Source organism: Felis catus, chromosome C2, assembly GCF_018350175.1.
Source record: "Felis catus isolate Fca126 chromosome C2, F.catus_Fca126_mat1.0, whole genome shotgun sequence".
NCBI lineage: Eukaryota > Metazoa > Chordata > Mammalia > Carnivora > Felidae > Felis > Felis catus.
In genome coordinates this window covers 137,249,318-137,269,375 of record NC_058376.1, presented here as the reverse complement: position 1 = coordinate 137,269,375, position 20,058 = coordinate 137,249,318, and the positions used below count along the sequence as shown (strand labels likewise).

General features: G+C 37.5%; 1 pseudogene; it reads left to right on the top strand.

The window, feature by feature from the left end:
- Nucleotides 1-16,202: 16,202 nt before the first annotated feature.
- On the top strand, nucleotides 16,203-17,535 carry LOC101085066 (annotated as a pseudogene).
- Nucleotides 17,536-20,058: the final 2,523 nt, after the last annotated feature.

The following is a 20,058-nucleotide window of genomic DNA, read 5'->3' as shown; positions in this document are numbered from 1 at the left end:
AATACTCATATTTTCACGAAGGAAAAAGAAGAGTTTCCTCCCAGTTTTCACAAACCGTAATAGAAATGCAAAGTTGAGCGGCAGATATTTCTTGAAGGGCCTCTCCTTGACTTCTTTCAAACCCTGAGCAGCTCTATTTTTATAGAAGTTTTAAAATCACAGAAATTTCAAACGAGATACTGGTTTCCAAGATTATACCTGGCAGAAGGAAGTCTCCATCTGGATTTTATTTCCCATTCTTCCAGATTCCAACTTTACTTCGAATTTCTAATTTCTTCTTTCAACAGGTCTCCCCTTCCTCCTACCCTTATAGTTCCCTCCATTTGTATTAGAATGTGTACATCTGGGAGGACAATCATGACAGTTGTCTCTTTCCCACGTGCATCCTGAGTGGCTCAAGTTGATTCCATGTGAGTATTCAAAACAAGAGGATCTTTGGCCCAGAGACACTGCAGACCTCATCTCCAGGACTGCTTTCAAGCTTGTGGTCTCTCGGTGCCAGCCCAAAGTGACCTTGCCTATCACTGCCAACGTTGCTGTCAACTCTGGGAAGCTACCTTTCCCTTGCAAGACTCTGTACAGTTTCTTGTGCTGTAGGAATTACACTACTGCTCATAGTGTCATATTAGTAAATCTATTTAGCCTAACACTGCAATGCTTCTCTCCCACACCCCTTTGTGTTCCTGGAATAAGACAAACTGCCATTGGATTTTTCTTGACTTGAGTGTGCAGACCGAGGATATAATTTGTGGAACCCAATGCCTGATAAAAATATGGAATCTCATGTTAAAAAATAAGAAATTCAAGATAGCAAACAGCAAGCCATTACATTAAGTGTGGGTCTCTCTTGACTGCAGAGGTTGTGTGTTCACGAAGCTGGCCCTGTTGCCAACTTTGTTGGCAAGGTTCCCTTATCAAAACTAGCATTTCAGGTATTGGTTACCTTCTTGAGGATATTCTTGAGTCCTAATATGATAATTCTGACTCAGAACCTTCCCTAAACTTTCAACCGAGCAAACCCAGTGGAGTTCTCTTGGCGAAGAAGATACTTAGTAGCTCACAATTACTCTCCCAAAATCCCCAAGGACATGAAAATTTGGACCCATTTTGGAGCTTGAATATCAACCATATAAATAGTTCTTATAGTCGAGTAGGACTTAGGTTCAATTCCATATTGCACTCTAAAGCAAGTATTGAGTCTGCTGGTGCTTCCTGTGTGAACAATGCCTAAAATCAAAGTGTCTCTGAACACTAGCTAATGCCTACTGACACCATTTTGTGGGCTCACAAAATGTTCAAAGTACTTAAAAGTTCTGTCAAATAAAGGCACTGATGTCTGAAGGAATGTTTTCTTATCTTTGCATAGAACATGTCTTCCAACATGACTGAGAAAACTATTTGGCCATAGTAAAATGGCAGATCACCTATTAGCATTTTCATAGAAGCACAAAATTCTTTTCTAAATATACCATTTAGGTAAGCAGAAAACAGACGACAGAGATCAATGATCCCTTTTGGAAAGATCATCAGAAAAAAAAGTCCAGTGTAAAGCTGTATGTGTGCATGAGCTGTCTGGTTCTCCATGCCTTCTGGCTCATTCTATATAAAAGATGGACCTGCTCCTTTCCGAAATGCCATAGAACTTATTCTGTGTCTAAGTCATTCTATGATGATGGGTTGATGTATTTCTAAGCAACATTTTTTTTCCAGATAAATCTCAACTTTTAGAGCTGTACAGGTGGAGGAGAGATGGTAAATCACCTTCTACAAACAGTCCTGACAATACCTATCAATGGGTTTTTAGCAAATGTGAGATTGCGCTTATAAGATACATCAAATAGCAGCAACCCTGACACTGATAAGAATAGAATGCCTTCATGCTCCCACCTCTCCACATGTGAAAACTATCTGATGACAAACTAACTTACACTCCTTTGCTTGTGGTTTATTTTACTTCCTGGATTTTAAAATTCTAAACATAAAGGCAAGACATTTAACAATTCCTTGATCCTTAGGCTGTCTGTCATCTAGTTAAGGGTCCCCTCCCTGTTTCTCCAGCAGCCATGTTCTACATGGGAATAATAAACAGAAATTAACAGATTTATAATAGATAACAAAGGACATTGGTTGGTTTAACTCAGATATGTTTTTTGTTTTTTGTTTTTTTAAAGAGGCATTAGGGAAAAAAATCTGCCAAATTTCCAATGTAAGAATTTTTAAAGTGGTGTCAATTTTTTTAGATTCTCTTCATACCTTTTCATACATTGAATTAAGACCATCATATAAGAGCTAGATTTGTGTGTTTCCATTGGTAAACATGGATATAATCTATATCTTTTTTTACTTTCATTTTTATATTTTCAAACATTCATTCATTTTTGAGCATCTTTTAGATACAAAGATGAACTTGACAGACCTCCTACGATCAAAGAATTTAAGTCCAGTGAGAAGAGAGACCAAAAAAATAAAATCAATGGTTAATATGCAAAAATGTTAAGTACTGTGATTAAGGTAGGAATTCAAAGTATCTATTTTTTGGCCCTAGTCCCAAACCGTAAGTAAGTAACCACAGAAGCAGTGTTAATCTCACCCATCAGTGGCAGCCTCCTTTCAAAACCCATGCACAGGAAGGTGCATCATTCTCTCAACTATTACTTCTGAAAGTCTGCCAATTCCTAAGCAGCACACTTCTTCTAACCCTACCTATCTATGGTGACTTCTTGCTTTGTTCATAAAGTCTGTGTCCTGGTGGGCAGTTCTCCCTGGCTTAGGAAATAGTAAATTGCTTTCCTTTGTTCCAGATTAATGTTGTGTGTGTGGTGGAGATGATGGTACTTCTCAGTAAGGATATGAAAAGCTGTGAGAATATTCTGGAAATCAGAGCACTAAAAAGTGACTTCCAACTCCACATAGAAGTTAGAGAGAGGTTAGCTAGGCAGAAAAGAGGCAAGTGATCAAATCATTCTTCAAAGATGGGAAAACTTTTAGCTGAAGCATGGACACAGAAATAAGCTAATTCAATAAGCTGTCAATGGATTCTCAGGCAGAAGGAACAGATGAGCAAAATTAGGAAGACATTTGACTTTGTAGTGCATTTGAGAAACACCTAATGTTCATTGGTTCAAAAGACTGCAGGTGGATATGTAATTGGAGATAGCACAGGTAATATGTGCAGGTGCAAGGCTCTGCATGGTACATTGGTGGATGAGAAGTCAAAGATTTAACCTGTGGACTAGTAAAAATTAGTTTGACATTTAGAAAAGGTAATCTCATAAAGAGACTAAAGTGCATAGACTCTAATTGAGCGGGGATTTGTTATTGCTGTAATGAATTTTGAATATCCTTTAGGAAAAATTCTTTATTTTGAAGGTAATGAAAATAAGGACCAATGGGTTATTTTTAAATGACCTGTCCAAAGTCACAGAACCAGGATTGGAACTCTAAACAGCTCCCTCCAATATGTTGAAAAATCTAAAAAGCCACATAGTCCTGTTCTTTTTTGTAGGACTAAATCCCACCCCCATCCACCACCCAAGAAAGAATCTCTGCATGTGGGACACATTGTTATTTCTGTTTCTTAACTGGGACAGATACAGTGCTGGGATAAAACAACAAGTGTCTGGATGATAAGTGATGTGCCAGTAATAAAATACTTGGAAACATGGCTGAATACCATATTACTGGAAGAGACTGAACTTTCAGCATATGCCTAACATGTCTCTCACCGCATTTGAAGGAAACAAAAATTAAAATCCAATTTATTCATTTTACCTGTTAAAACCAAGAAAGATTAAGATATTTGCCCAAGGTCACACAACCAAAAAGCAGAGAGAGAGAAATTGAAATTCAGGTATATCAACCTGCAATTCAGGCTTATTATTGCAAGCTGCCTGAAAGTTTGGCCTACAATCGAACTGAATGACAATTGTCTTTAGCTGGGGCTCTGTTGATTGTTTTCTCTTCCTAATTCTACTTTTAAAACATATCTCGTTTCTTTTATGTTTGCTTTTAATTTAAAGATACTTTACAAGCAATGAAACACATATGTGTTGTAACAATTGCACATACCTATATAACCACATTTAAAACCAGACATGGAACATTTTTATCACTCCAGGAAATTTCCTGTGCCTCTTTCAAGTCAGTCCTATCCTCCAGGCAACCACTTTCTAATTTCTGTGATTAAAAGTTAATTTTGCCTGCTATTGAACTTCTATAAATAGAACAGTGGTATGTGCTTTTTTGTGTCTGGCTTTTCCTGCCTAACTTTTTTAAAAAAAATTCATCCACATTGGGATGCCTGGGTGGCTCAGTCCATTAAGTGTCTGGCTTTGGCTCAGGTCATGATCTCGCAATTCATGAGTTCGAGACCTACATCAGGCTCTCTGTAGTGACAGCTCACAGCCGGAGCCTGTTTTGGATTGTGTGTGTGTGTGCGCGTCTCTCAGGCCCTCCCTCACTCATACTCTGTCTCTGTCTCTCTCACTCTCTCTTAAAAATAAACAAACATTGAAATTCATCCATATTGTTGCATATATCCGTAGATTTTTTTTATCGCTAAGTAGTATCGATTTGACTATTCCACAATTTATTTATCCACTCAACTATTAAGGGACATTGGGGTATTTCCAATTTTTTATTTTTATGAATAAAGCTGCTATAAACATTCTTATACAAGTCTTTTTGTGGATGTATGTCTTCAGTATTTTTGTAAATATCTAGAAAGGAAATTGTTGTATTATAAAATTGAAGAATCTTTAATTATATGAGAAGTCGCTAAGAGTTTTCCAAAACAGACATACAATTTTAGTCTCACAGGAGCAATGTATTAAAGTTTCAGTCTCACCACAGTCTTGCGAATATTGATGTTGTCAATCATTTCAATTCTAGCCATTCCAGTATGCGTGATGTCTCAGTGGGCTTATGTTCTCACTTCAAGAGTGACCAATGGTATTACATGCTCATTGGCCACTCATATATCTTTTGTTAAATGTCTCTAGAAGTGTTTTGCCCATTTTCATATGGAGCTGGGTTTTTGGTTTTGTTTTGTTTGGGTTTTTTTTTCTTTTTAATTTGTAGGTAGAAGACTTTTAAATATTCTAAATAAAACTCCTTTACTAGAAGTATTTATTTTGAAAATTCTCTCCTAGGTTGTGGCTTGCCTTTTTGTTTTTGTCATATGGGCTTAATGTGAATGGGTGTTTTTAAATTTGATGAAGTCAAATTGATTATTTCTTTTTTGTGTTTTCTGGGTCTTCTCTGACAAAATTTTGCGTACCCCTAGACTGAAAATATATTCTCTAATATTTTCTTTCATAGGATTTATAGTTTTAGTTATAATTTTATGTGAAAATGGCAAATATTTTCCAAACTGCCTGTACCACTTTCCCACAAGCAATGTATATAATCAATGTATATAATTAAGCGTTAGGGGTGGTACCAGAGTGAAGTTTTATTTTTTCCCAAATGTACATACAGTTGGTCTAGCATGACTTTTTTTTTTTAAACACTCTTCTTTCTCCATTAAATCGGCTTGGACTTCTGTCAAATAACTATTTACCATATACATGTTGGTCTATTTTGGGGCTCCATATGCTGTTGCGTTAATATATTTGTCAGTCTTTATGCTAATGTCATACTGTTTTATACATCAGGTAATGTCAGTTCTTCCATTTTTTTGTTTTTCTTCTTCAACTATATTTTTTTCCAGATCCTTTGCTTTTCCAAAAAATTTTAGAACCAGTTTGGCAATAAAGTCTTAGAATTGGGATTGTGTTCATATGGAATGTATTCATCAATCTGGAAGAAGCTGACATTTTAACAATGTTGAGTTTTTCAATCCATGTACAATTCATTTCTATTTATACAGGACTTTTAATTCTATTTAGGAATGTGTTTAGTTTTCAGTTTATATGTTTGTATGCATTTCATTAAATTATTTTATGTTTTTGATGTAATTATACCTAGAATTGGTTTCTTAATTTTATTTTCCAATTGTTTCCTGTTCATAAAAAATACAGTTAATTATTGTATATTGATCTTGTTTCATGCCACCATGTTAATTTCACTTACTAGTTCCAGTATTTGTGTTGCAGATGCCTAAGAATGTTCAAAATGAAAAATTATCACCTATAAAGAAGTTTTGCTTTATTTTGCCCAATTCTTATGACCTTTATTTCCTTTTCTTGTCTTGTTGAACTAGCTGGGACTTCCAGTAAAATGTTGAATAAAGTGGTGAGAATCAACTTTCTTGACTTGTTCCTCAATTTAAGGGGAATGTGTTCATTATTTCACCATTAAGGAATATTTACTGCAGTTTTTAGTAGATACCCTTTTAAAAATTGAGAAAATTCCTTTCTCTTCAGTTTTCTGATAATTTTTATTCATCATAAATGAGTGATGAATAAAGTTAACCCCTTTTTCTTCACTTTGAAATTCTTATGCATGTGCTTTCCTTGTTATATAAGAACATAAACTATATTACTCAATCTTTTTATTGTTAAGCCAAACAACTTCCTACAACAAATCCTACTTTATATTTCTACATATCGCATGCCAATACTTTTATAAAGGTCATTTGTGTCTATATTTAAAAGAGATTCTGTTCTATCATTTTTTCTTATAATGTTCTTGTCAGATTTTCTTATCAGAGTTATTCTGGATTTATAAAAGAAGTTTGGGTGTGTTGCTTCTATTTTCCAAAAAGACTTTTATGCAATGTATAGCATTTCTTCCTTATAGCTTTGCTGTAAAGTTGACCCTTGAACAATGCTGGGGGGGGGGGAGGTTAGGGGCATTGACCCCTCTGTCCCTCGAACCTTGCAAAGTTGAAAATACATTTGAACTTGTACAGTTCAAACCTGTGTTGTTCAAGGGTCAACTGTAATTTGTAAACATCTGGTCTGGTATCTTGTGAGAATTTTTATTATGAGTTAATTTTTTTTAATATACAGCTATTCAGATTTTCTATTTCTTCAATTTTGGTAAGCCATGTTTTTTCTAGGAATGGCCTATTTCATTCATATTATTGAATTTATTTCCAAAATGTGTCCACAATATTTCTCATTTTATCCCTTCAATGTTTGAGGGGTCTATGTTAATATCTATTCTCTCTTACATTTCCAATATAGTTTTTTTATTTTTCTGCTGAGTCTTATTAATAGGTTGTTCGATTTTGTTAAACTTTTCCAAGTGTCACATTTTTCCGTTATTTCACATATTCTCCAATATTTGGCATAGTCAGTCTTTTTCATTTTAGCCGTACTAGTTAATGATAACTAATGATATTGAACATCTTTATACATGTTCATTTTCAATGCATAGATCTTCTTTGGTAACACATTCAAACCTTTTTTTTAATTGGGTTTTTGTTAACTTGTAAGCATTCTTTATATATTTTAGATATGGGGGCTTTCAGTCTTTCTGAGATCAAAAGGTTTAAGAATCATGTATACAATATGTATTGGGGCCATCATTCCTGGCAGAGAATAAGACAAACATACAGAAAAAGGAAGAGAACTGAAAGGTGAAAAGTTCTTTATAACTATGTATAAACACCTTGCTTTAACCATCTGTGAGACTACATAATTCTGGATTGTTCAGTGAAACATTATGTGTCCTCCTTTGATTAAACTGCATGGGATTTCTATTTTGCAACCAAAAGTCCTAATGTAATAGTTTTATTTACTTCTCTCTGCACATGGCAGAAAATGTTTACAGCAGCCTAAATAGCATCCCAATCCAAGGGATCCACAGGAAAGCAATTAGAGCCTCTGAATGCCAACTACAAAACCCTAGGAGAGAGATCTGATTTATTGGATCAAGTGACTATGGGCAGGTAGGTGGTTCATATGGCCTACTACTCAAGCAGCATGGGTTGTGGAAGAAGATATTGAGAAGAGAGTGTGGGAAGTTTCTATACTATGGTTTGCGGAGGTAAGGGGGGAAATGTCACCTATTTACATTAGGTAATGACTAGTATAAGTTCTTAGTGAGGTAACCTCAATTGCGTGAAAGAAATAGTGTAGAAAATATGAGAGGCATGAAGAATAATAACTTGAGTAAATAAACTGACTATAGATTGACCTTTGAAGAAACTGCTAAGAAAAAAATCATGAAAATGGAGGCATGACTGAACAAATTCAGGTAAGCACCCTGTCTTTAAAGATGGATTTAGCCAGAATGATTGAACTTAATCCTTGACTAAGCATTTTAGCACAGTGTGCCTTTGCTCTTAGGGATCTTTCATTAGCTTTGGGCACTTAATATCAGTTGTTAGTTCCCTGGTGAGAAGAATCTTCCCTGCAGGCACTGGCATCTGAAAAAACCTTTCTCACCCCAGGAAGCAGCTTACACCTGCCATTCCTTATCTGCACACACCAGGGAGGCTGCTTAAAGCCAGAGTGGAAGGCCAGTGAGCACTGCCAAGCTTGAAGATTCAAGCCACATTCTGTGTTTCAGCCTGCTGTGGTCCTATTCCTAGATTTTCAGCCCAAATTTCATCCCCTTATTCTTTATCTCAGTGTTCACCCTGACCTCTTTAGTCTAGATATTCTAATGATGCTTCAACTTTACTTTCATGTAACCTTTTGGATGTCCTATTCCGCCCCATACCTGGTCCACATCCATCTTGACCTTCAGGATTCATATGCCAGTGCAGTGGCTCATTTTAAACTCCAATCAAACCCTAGTATTTGACATTGTTCTCTAACTCTGAGCCTAGGTCCATTGTCAGACTCATGGCAGCCACATGGCAGGCTCATGGCAGCCTCTCTCAGTCAGAGAGGTACGCTGTACTCACGTCTCACCAAATATGTATCAATCAAGCGCCTGTGCATGTTAGGAAGAAATCAGTGGTGCTCATTCATAAGCAAACATTATTGAGAGCCTATCATATGCAAGGAAATGTAAATATTTGGAAGTCCTCAGAAAAAGTAATAAAAATAGCAACAGCTGACATTATTTACTACATTCAAGGCATTTGGGGAGGCACATGGTATGACTTTCTTACTATTTTTTTTTAATTTTTCTTATTCCCACATTATACTTGAAGATACTAAGGCACAAAAAGTTTTGTAAGTGATTTGTCTTGTATTATCCAGCCAAGTGGCCAAATCAGGATTTTAACTCTAATCTTAATGCCAGAAATTATTTTTCAGTCTAGTGGGGACCAGAACCATGTATCATAAAATACAATATAAAGGCAATAGTATTAAAGCAAATAATTAAGGACTACCAGAAAGTACAATTAATTGCTTGAGGGGAGAAAGGAGGAAAGATTGAGGTTGGCTTTCTCGGGGAAAAGAGATGATTAACGTAGGCATTGTAAGATAAGGAGAATCCGAACAAGGGGAGGAAGGCAATGTCACTCCAGGCAGAGAGAACAGATTGAACAAGATTAGAAACAGCCATGTGAATGTATGATAAGGTAGCAGTAGGTTTTCTCATTCTCCAGAGAAATCTCCAACTTTGGATCTCTGGATAGGGCTTTCCAATGACAATCTCTCATACTAGCCAGGAAAGAAAGAAAACTTTATGTAGATGAAACATCTTTCATTTTCTTTTCCTCAGGCTAATCAGAAGGTTATGGGGAAGGCCTGGCATAAAGGAAGAAGTCAGCAAACACACACCAGAGCTCAGGACACAAGGGTGGGGTTATACATTATATCCAGGATCCTGGTACTTCTAGAATAATTTGACCATCTCAAAGATAAATAACTGCTTGGGGCACCTGCGTGGCTCAATCAAGTACGCATCTGACTCTTGATTACAGCTCAGGTTGTGATCTCACGGTTTGAGAGATTGGGATTTTCTCTCTGTCTCTCAAATAAACTTAAAAAAAAATTCTTATGAGCATAATGATGTCAGATAACAAATTTCATTTTATTAAATATTTTTTCAGAATCTTTTGTCAATAAGGTTGTCAAAGGTTACATGCTGCAAGCTTTAGAATCATGCCGATGCCCCCCGCTGCCACTATTCAACCTAAGATTCTCAAATCTTTTCCCCATCATGTCTTTCCATTTCCATGACCTTTTGGCTTTTTCAGGCTCTCCCTTCATCATCCTCTAACTTTTTAGGCTATTCATGTGCAAAGCCACACAGAGAAAGGCTGTGATATCCATTTCTGGGAAAAGGCCTATATTGGCTGCATTTCTCTAAATGGCCTATTTCAGTAAATTGCCGTCTGGGTTCTCTGAGATGATGACTGTGTCAGCAGTCTTGCACCATTGGCCCAGTTCTGGGTCTTGGCTCTTTCAGGCCATATGCCACCTATAGCCTAGTGCTGGCCGATCTGTGAAACTGCGGATTCTTTTGTTTATCTCTGGAGTGGCAACACACAGTAGCTACTTTGGAAATCTGTGACTCCCAAAACCTTCTCCTTCCTTGCTCTGAAAATGCTCCCTGCTGCAGAATATTTTCAAGTTCATCATTTACCTTTCACTAAGGCATGGTTTAGTATTTGCCACTTTTGGGTTTGAAAGAAAAATTCAGGTGATTGTTATCTTCTGGTAATACAGGAAGATGAAAGTGCTTATAAGCATGGCAGCTTCTCACCCAGAGCAGTTAGAAACTATTCAAAAGAGAATTAGAGCACAAAGAGTTCAACATCAAGAAAAGAAATGAGCTAAGATAATAAAGGTTACTTATATCCAACTTACAGAAAATCTATACCTAAGGATCAATTTATATATAGTTTCAAAACATATCACATAACGCGTTTATGTCATATTCTCCTATTCTTGACCATCTTCTTGTTCCTTAACCGTGGTTTTAAGACTATATTTTAAATTTTATTGTGCTTAAATCTTTTCAGTTGTAAGTTCTCTACATATTTTTTATTTTATCAATACTCACAAAACTTTAACGAAAAGGCAATATTACAGGCTATGAGATTTTTTTTTTTTTGTCACATATTCCTTACATGGGAAACAAATAGAATTTTACTCCAAGGACAGATTTATCTTGGGCTTCCAGAGATCTCTTCTTGAAGTCCTTAACAGTGTTCTTTGGCTTAATCTGAACATTTTAGTTTTTCTCTCTTTGTCCTTTCAAACTGGCCAATTTCCTAGAAGCTGAAAAGCTATTACTAACAGGGCCCTGAATTTTTATAGCATTGCAAAATGCTTCTTGTGCCATCTTTGTCTCAAAATGAAACTGATGAAGAAACAGGCTAATGAATGAGTGATCACACAGCTAACGTATGACAGCTGGAGCTATATGCTCCAACCTTTGACCTCTGGTCTAAGTCCTTCCCAATTGGAAAGGGAGAAAATAATGGATATTAAGAATCAAGAGGCAGATGTCAGAAGAAGAAATAGAGAAAAGTTTACAAGTTTAATAGAGGAACACTACTACCTCCTGTGTCTTTAAAATCAAGTTCACCTGGATTCTTAAGATTTTGGTTTAGATTTTTCACTTACTGCACTAAGGGCCTTGGCTTTTTTAAAATATATTTATACAGAATCCAAGGATTTGGGCATAACAAACAATTAAAATATATTTAAAAATAAAACTGCCACATGGTCGTGTGAATTTTGGCTTCACAAAGATGAAAAGGAAATAGTGCCACAATTCAAAGGGTTTTTTGTCCATTATTAAAAAAAAAAATCATTCTAGCACTAATTTTTACTTGGCTTCTGAATTCTTTTCCCTTCTTTCTACACCAATCTCCATTCCCTTCCTCTTGACGATAAATGGAAGGGAATGAGCGTTACCAATTATGTGGGTACTCTGCAAAGAATTTAAGTGTCCGACCATATCCTCAGCCTAAGTCTGAAATTTTTGGTATAAGAAGATTTAAGGACCCAGAGCTGTGAATACAATGACTGTGTTCAAAGATGACAGAATAGGGATACCTGGGTGGCTCAGCCAGCTGGGTGTCTGACTTCAGCTCAGGTCATGATCTCATGGTTCACGGGTTCAAGCCCACATGTGGCTCTGTACTGCCAGCATGCAACCTGTTTCGGATTCTCTGTCTACCTCTCTTTCCGCCCCTCCCCTGCTTGTGCTCTGCCTCTCAAAAGTAAATCAACATCAGAAAATTGTTTTGAAAATACGACAGAATAAAACTCATAATAATGTATTAGTTCTATTCATAACCATTAAAAAGTATGTATTGTGGGGGTGCCTGTGTGGCTCAGTTAGTTAAGCAACCAATTCTTGATTTTGGCTCAGGTCATGATTTCAGGGTTCCTGAGATTGAGCCCTGCATCGAGCCCTGCATGGAGCCTGCTTGGACTCTCTCTCTCCCACTCTCTGTGCCCTTCCCCCACTCCTGTGCGTGTTCTCTCTCAAATAAACAAATATTAAAAACTATCTATGTATTTTGAAGTAATTACAGCTGCACAGGAACTTGCAAAGCAATACACAAGGACACTTTTCCTTTAGCTTCTCCCCCAATGCCAAAATCCCACCGAACCATGGTACAACATCAAAACCAAGAAACCGACATTGACACAGTCCAAAAAGCAGGTTCAGATGTCACCAATTATACATGCACCCATTTGTGTTTTTGCATATAAAATCCTCCACAATTTTATCACATGTGTAGTTTTGTATAATCACCACCACAATCAAGACACCCCACTCTGTCACCAACACAAGTTTATTCTTTATAGGCACACATTCCCTTTCCCCATCCACTAATCATCCACTAATTTGTTCTCCATATTTATAACTGTTATTTCACAAATGTTATATTCATGTAATTGTGCAGTTATGTATCATTTTGATATTTCCACTCAGCATCATTTCCTTGAGATCCATCCAAGTTTTTGAGTGTATAAATGATTCTTTTTTAAAATTATTGCTGCATAGTATTCCGTGGTATGAATGTACCACAGTGTGTTTAACCATTCACACTATAAACGACATCTGGATAGTGTGCAGCTTGGCGTTATTATGAATAAAGCTGCTAGGAACATTCATACAAATTCTTATGTGTAAATGTCTTCATTTCTCCAGGGATAATGCACAACAGTGCCACTGCTGAGTCATATGGTAAGTTTATTTTTAGTTTCAAAAACAACTGCCCAGAGCGGCTATACCATTTTACATTCAAACCGGCAATGTATGAGTGATCCAGTACTCCGCATTCTTTTTTTTTTTTTTAATGTTTATTTTTGAGAGAGAGAGAGAGAGACAGAGAGAGAGCACGTGCACAAGCAGGGGAGGGGCAGAGAGAAAGGGAGACACAGATCCCAAACAGCCTCCACTCTGTCAGCACAGAGCCCAGTGCAGGGCTGGAACCCACAAACTGAGATCATGACCTGAGCCAAATCAAGAGTCAGATGCTTAACTGACTGAGCCACACAGGTGCCCCCAGTTTCTGCACATTCTTGCCTATACTTGTTGCCACTATTTTTTATTTTAGCTATTCTGATAGATGTGCAGTGAAACCTCCCTGTGGTTTTAATTTTCATTTCCCTACTAGCTAATGATGTTGAACATCTTTCCATGTGTTCATTTGCCTTCTGCATATCAGTGAAATGTCTGTGCTTGATTTTTTGCCCGTTTTTTAATTGGATCAATTGTTTTTTCTAATGTTGAGTTTTGAGAGTTCTTTACACATTTTAGATACAAGATCTGTGTCAAACACATGATTTGCAAATATTTTCTCTCAGTCTGTGGGTTTTTAAAAATACCCTCAACAGAGTTTTTCAAAGAGCAAATTTTTAAAATTTAGATGAGGTCCAATTTAGCACTTTTTCCTCTTATGAATAGTGTTTTGGGTGTTAAATCTAAGAACATTTTTCCTGCCTAGCCCTAGGTCCCCCACATTTTCTCAACGTACCTAAGTTTCACTTACAATTCCATGATCCATTTTGAGTTAATTTTTATGTAAGAGAGAAGATCTAGGTGGAGATTCATTTTTTTTTTTTTTTTGACAATGGATGTCCAGTGGCTCCAACACTATGTATTGACTTAACCTCCTTTGTCAAAATTAAGTGGCCATCTTTGTTTGGGTATATTTCTGTATTCTCTCTTCTGTTTCACTGATCTATAGGTCTACCCCTCTTCCTACCCCTCCTCCAGTAGATCACTGGCGTGATTACTAAAGCTATATTAGAAGCTTTAACATTAGGCAAAGTGATTATTCCTTCTACTTTTTCAAAGTTATTTTGGCTATTTAATGGACTCTACCTTTCCATATAAGTTTTAGAAAATTTATCTGTCTACCAAAAAAATAAAATAAAAAATAAAAAACACTTTCTGAAACTTTGATAGAAATCGTATCAAGCCTATAGATAAATTTTGGAAGAAATGATATTTTTACTATATTCAGTCTTCTAATCCAAAATATGCTGTATCTCTCAAATACTTAAGGTTCTTTTTGATTCATTTCATCACCTTATAAATTTCATTATATAAATTCTGTATATGATTTGTTACATTTATACCTATATACTTCATTCTCTGTGGAGAAATTCTTGGGTGGTATTTTTAAACTTTGGTTTTCACTTGTTTATCAGTAGTATATATATGCATACATATAGTGACTTTATGTGTTGCTCTTGTGTCCTGTGTTTTATGACAACTGCCTTGGGTCTTGTTAGATAGGGTCACCATTTGATTCAAATTAATATTAGCGTCTATTTATTACATTTCTCATTCATGATTTTCTTATTATTGTTTTTCTCATGGTTTTCCTGGTCTTTGGTAGAATACATCATTTTCTATTTTATGCTGGATATTTTGATTATTAGGAGACTCTTAATTGTACTTAAATCTTCTTTTTTAGCCGATATTTTCCCTTCTAGATTTAGTAGGTGAACCCTGGTTCACTTTTGTGGGGCTTAGTTTCACTGACAGGTTAGTTTTCAGAGCCCATGCAATGCTGTTCTGGTCTCCTTCATTCTTCTGTTGCCGTTGGAGCTCCGGATCAATCCTTGCTGGTGTCATCTGTGGAGACAGAGTACCTCCCTTGGCTGCCCGGTTTTGTGGATACCTTTTGTTGGGGGTGGGAGAGCCCAATTTGTTGGGGCTGAATTTCCTTATTCCACTGGGTGGAGGGCAGGTAAATACAGGTCTCTGGGATGCTGCCCCGATGGGCAGTCGGTCTGCCTGCTGGTGCCCTAGCTGTGAAGTGAGGGCTGAGTTGGCCCATTGTGTTGCTAAGTTCAGTGGATCAAACTACTGCTAGGACCAGGGTGTGAGGGGAGACTGATAGGGCAACTCACAACCTTTGTAAGCATAAAAAAGACACGAGAAAGGCAGAGACCTTTAGTTTTTAAAATGTGGTCCCTGAACCAGCAGCAACAGCATCAAGGAGACACTGGTAGGAAATGCAAATGAAAACTGATTCAGACCTGAGTAGGTCAGAAACTTTGGGGTGAAGCCCAGAAAAAGGTGTTTTAAACAGTTGCTTCGGGTAACCGAAAGTTTGAGAACTGTGGCATAGACAATGGCTATAATTAAAGTGAATATGGCCTCCTAGGGCCCTCTTCTCCTTACAGAGATGTCCCCAGAACGGTCTTAAATGGGAAAAAGAATCTTCCAAGTACTATTTATGAAAATGTTTCATAAATATTTCTTCCACAAATACTCTTCTCTACCCAAGCTAGAAGAACCACATTAGCAATTTGAAAAAAACACATAAAATAATAATATCAAATAATTATTTGAAACTGCCACATAAGACAATAATTATCCCATTCAAAAAGCCACATAAAAAATTTATGGGCTATTTTTTTTATTCTTCACCTATGTTTCTTCATCCTAAATAATCTTGAAAAAGCTGTTGTCTTTTAAGACTTTTGAAAAACAAACAAAATGAACAAGCAAGACTTTTGAGAGGCAATAGTATAGATTGGTTAAGAATATACACTCCAGAGCCAAACTGCCTGGGTTCAAACCCAGCCTCCATCACCTATCAATTGTGAAACTGTTCACTTTATGTAAGAATTAAATGAGAAAGTAGACGTACAAGCATAGAACTATGCTCTATAAATGATGGCTATTAAGGCACTAATATCCAGTAGATACCAGCCATGTGGAAAATGCTTTAAATTGCTTTTCTAGTAATTGAGACAGGTATATGTGATTTTAGCCACACTCCTATTGCATATTTTATCTTCTCTGCAGGTAAAAGAATGTTAGTTTGGAGTTTCTCTAACATCAACTGCCTAAGTGTCATGCTCTAACAAGCAACAACTTCTCTTCCTCTCTGCCATCTGCTTGGCAGCTGCAAAGCAGCAACCATGCATGAATGCATCTCCATCCATGTTGGCCAGGCTGACGTCCAGATTGATAGGGACTGCTGGGAGGTCTATTGCCTGGAACACGGCATCCAGCCCAGTGATCAGATGCCAAGTAACAAGACCACTGGAAGAAGAGATGACTCCTTCAACATCAAGAGCTCTTCAGTGAGACAGGTGCTGGCAAGCATATGCCCAGGGCAGTGTTGGTAGACCTGGAATCCACAGTCATTGATGAAGTTCGCACTGGCACCAATAGCCAGCTCTTCCACCCTGAGCAGCTCATCACAGGCAAGGAGAGATGCCACCAATAACTATGCCCAAGGGCACCACAGCACTGACGAGGAAATTACTGACCTTGTCTTGGACCGATTTCAGAAACTGGCCAACCAGTACACAGATCTACAAGGGCTTCTTGGTTTTTCCCAGCTTTGGAGGGGGAACTAGTTCCTCTGCTGATGAATCATCTCTGTGGATTATGGCAAAAAGTCCAAACTAGAGTTCTCCAATTTTCCAGCCCCACAGATTTCCACAGTTGTAGCTGAGCCCTACAATTCCATCCTCACTATCCACAACAACCTGGAGCACTCTGATTGTACCTTCAGGGTAGACAGTGAGGCCATCTATGACATCTGTTGTAGGAGCCTTGATATTGAACACCCAACCTACAGTAGCCTATATAGGTTAATAGATTAAATTGTGTCCTCCATCACTGCTTCCCTCAGATTTGATGGAACCCTGAATGTCGGTCTGACAGAATTCCAGACGCATCTGGTGCCCTATCCCCACATCTACTTCTCTCTGGCCACATATGCTCCTGTCATCTCTGCTGAGAAAGCCCACCACAAACAGCTTTCTATAGCAGAGATCACCAATGAATCCTTTGAGCCAGCCAACCAGATGGTGAAATGTGACCTTCGCCATGGTAAACACATGGCTTATTGCCTGTTGTACCATGGCAACATGGTTCCCCAAAGATGCTAATGCTGCCATTGCCACCATCAAGACCAAGTGTACCACCCAGTTTGTGGACTGATGCCCCATTGGCCCCAATGTTGGCATTAATTACCAGTTTCCCACTGTGGTACCTGGTAGAGACCTGGCCAAAGTACAGCAGGATGTGTGCTTGCTGAGCAGCATTGCTGAGGCCTGGGTCTGCCTGAACCACACGTATGACCTGATGTATGACAAGTGTGCCTTTGTTCACTGGTATGTGGATGAGGGTATGAAGGAAGGAGAGTTTCCTAAGGCCTGTGAGGACATGGCTGCCCTTGAGAAGGATTATGAGGTGGTTGGTATGGATTGTGTTGGAGGAGAGGTTGAAGAAGAAGTTTAAAAAGTCACATAGGTGCTGCTTTAACAGGGAAGCTTGGTCTGTTTTAAACATTGAAAAGTGTGCTCTGATCAGTTAATTTGCATGTAGCAGTGTATACTCTCACATACAATTACTGGCCTATATTTTAAAACACAATGCTTTATTATAGACCCAAGCTGTCCATTTCTCTGATGAGTTTGAATGAAGCATTCCCTGTCTTAAATGGAAAGAAAGAAAGAAAGAAAGAAAGAAAGAAAGAAAGAAAGGAAGGAAGGAAGGAAGGAAGGAAGGAAGGAAGGAAGGAAGGAAGGAAGGAAGGAAGGAGGGAGGGAGGGAGGGAGGGAGGGAGGGAGGGAGGGAGGAAGGAAAGAAAGGAAAGAAAGAAAGAAAGAAAGAAAGAAAGATAGACAAAAGAACAGAAAAAAGAAAAGAAAAAAGAAATCAAGAAAGGCAGGCAATATTAGTTTGGATTATAGGAGTATAATCACATCATGTGTCATAGTTAAGCTAATTTACACAAAAATGGTGAAAGCTATGGTTACCTGATTAGTATACTGCACTAATTGGATTATTCAATTGTACAGTCTTCTGGATATATTTTGTTCTTCCTCTATATATATCTTATCCCTGAGAATACTTTATCAGTGTAACCGTTTATAGGTCTGATAACCAAAACAGAACGTTAAGTTTCATAAGTATAATACCTTACACAAATTGATGTCCCCAGCACTACAGTACACAGTGTGTGACATAGAATAGGTACTCAAAAAATGTCTGTGGAACTGAACTTAAAACAAACAAACAAACTCTTATGGCAGTCATCCATTTAAAGCCAATGAATCCTATTTTTGTTTTTTTCCCTCTGATACTCTTTTTGGCCCCTCTGATTTATAAAGAACCTAGAAACGTTAAGAATTTATGTTTAAAGAGTCTTTTCAAACTTTTAAATCCCACTAAATCTGTTGCTGCAAGTTTTTTGTTACTTCCTTACATAGTTCCTATGTTCAAACTTTGAAGATTTTCTCAATCTTGCATTATTGGCTGTCGGGAACATCTATCCAGAATCCCCCAGTGCTTCCAGTTACAGCCCCAAAACTCATTATTTCCCTATATCTTCACTTTTTTTTCCTTATGTGCAACACTGTCATCTCTTGGAAGTTGCTCAGATTCTGCACCCATTCTTCATCCCCACTGCACAGTATATGCACATATCATATTGCTTGGTTTAGACATTTTTGATGGGTGATAATCATCTTGTTATACAAAACTTATGTTTTTCAGTTCATACAGCATACTGGTCCCAAATGATCTCCCTAACCATTGCCCTCCATACTGCCCACTGTACACCAGGGCCCTTCATATAAACACAAGGGTCTTGAGTTTGCCCTCTGTTAAACTTACTTGTCTCATATGCTGATACCCTGCTCACTCACACTTCTCAACAAACACCAAGTGCAATTCCTTATTTAGAATGAGTGTTTCCATTTTGGATGCCAGAGTATTTTCTTTTTAGTCCTCAGCAACTAGATTCCTCACTTCAGAAATGTTTTCCTAAGCTTACAGATAAAATTAATCACTCTTAGCCTTGCACTTTCAGGTAGCTTCTCTGTGTTTCTATTGCCTCATTTGTCACATTGTCACTTATTTGTTTACATGTCTTTTTCCCCTGGTAGGAGATAGCCCCTGTGTCTGATTCACTCTGAGAATCCCAGCACGCAGCAAAGCTCAATGAAATTTTTTAATTGAATTGAATAATCTCTTCAGTATTGCCTTTATACATACAACACTTTAGCAGTTTCTTGAAAGGAATTTTAAAATTTTATTCTTCCATATACCCTTACCCTAATCACCCTGCTTTCCATGTAGATAGTGATTTAAAAAAACAAAATCAAAATTAAAGTTGTTGGAATACATTGAGGGAGGACGTTGTGATTATGTTCACAAATGTACACACTTTCTTAGCATTAAATGAAATATCAGAATACCTGATTCAGTGACACCATTGGTGGTGGTGGTATCATCATACCTGCAAGGCCTTGGGACCTCATTCAAGTTAGAAAATTTCATTCAAAATGATTTCATCAGCCATATTTCAGGAGGGGATTTATTCCCACTTTAAGATTGGCTCCATAAGGATTAGATAAAAACTGTATGGCTAACTTTGATTTCTCCTAGAAAAAAGTTTCTAATATTATTTTTCTTATTACGAACGAATACGGACTTTTTTGGAGAAAAAATTTAAAAACACAATCACAAAGAACGTAAAAAGCAAGGAAGTGTATTCCTAATGACCGAGACAGCTGCTACCAACACCTTGGTAGACAAGACTTTTCTGGGGAATGTGTATATCCTGCTGCAGTAAATGCTGCCATTTACTAAACACCTACTCCGCGCCAAGCTATCTACATATTTAGCCCAGATGTCAGCTCAGCCCTTCTTGGCTCTTAACGTCTTTGTTGGATTGAGCTGAACTCCCGCTCTAGAGCCTAGGACAATTCTACACCTTATTCATTTTTATGAATTTTAGAGAAATTGGTCCTGTGC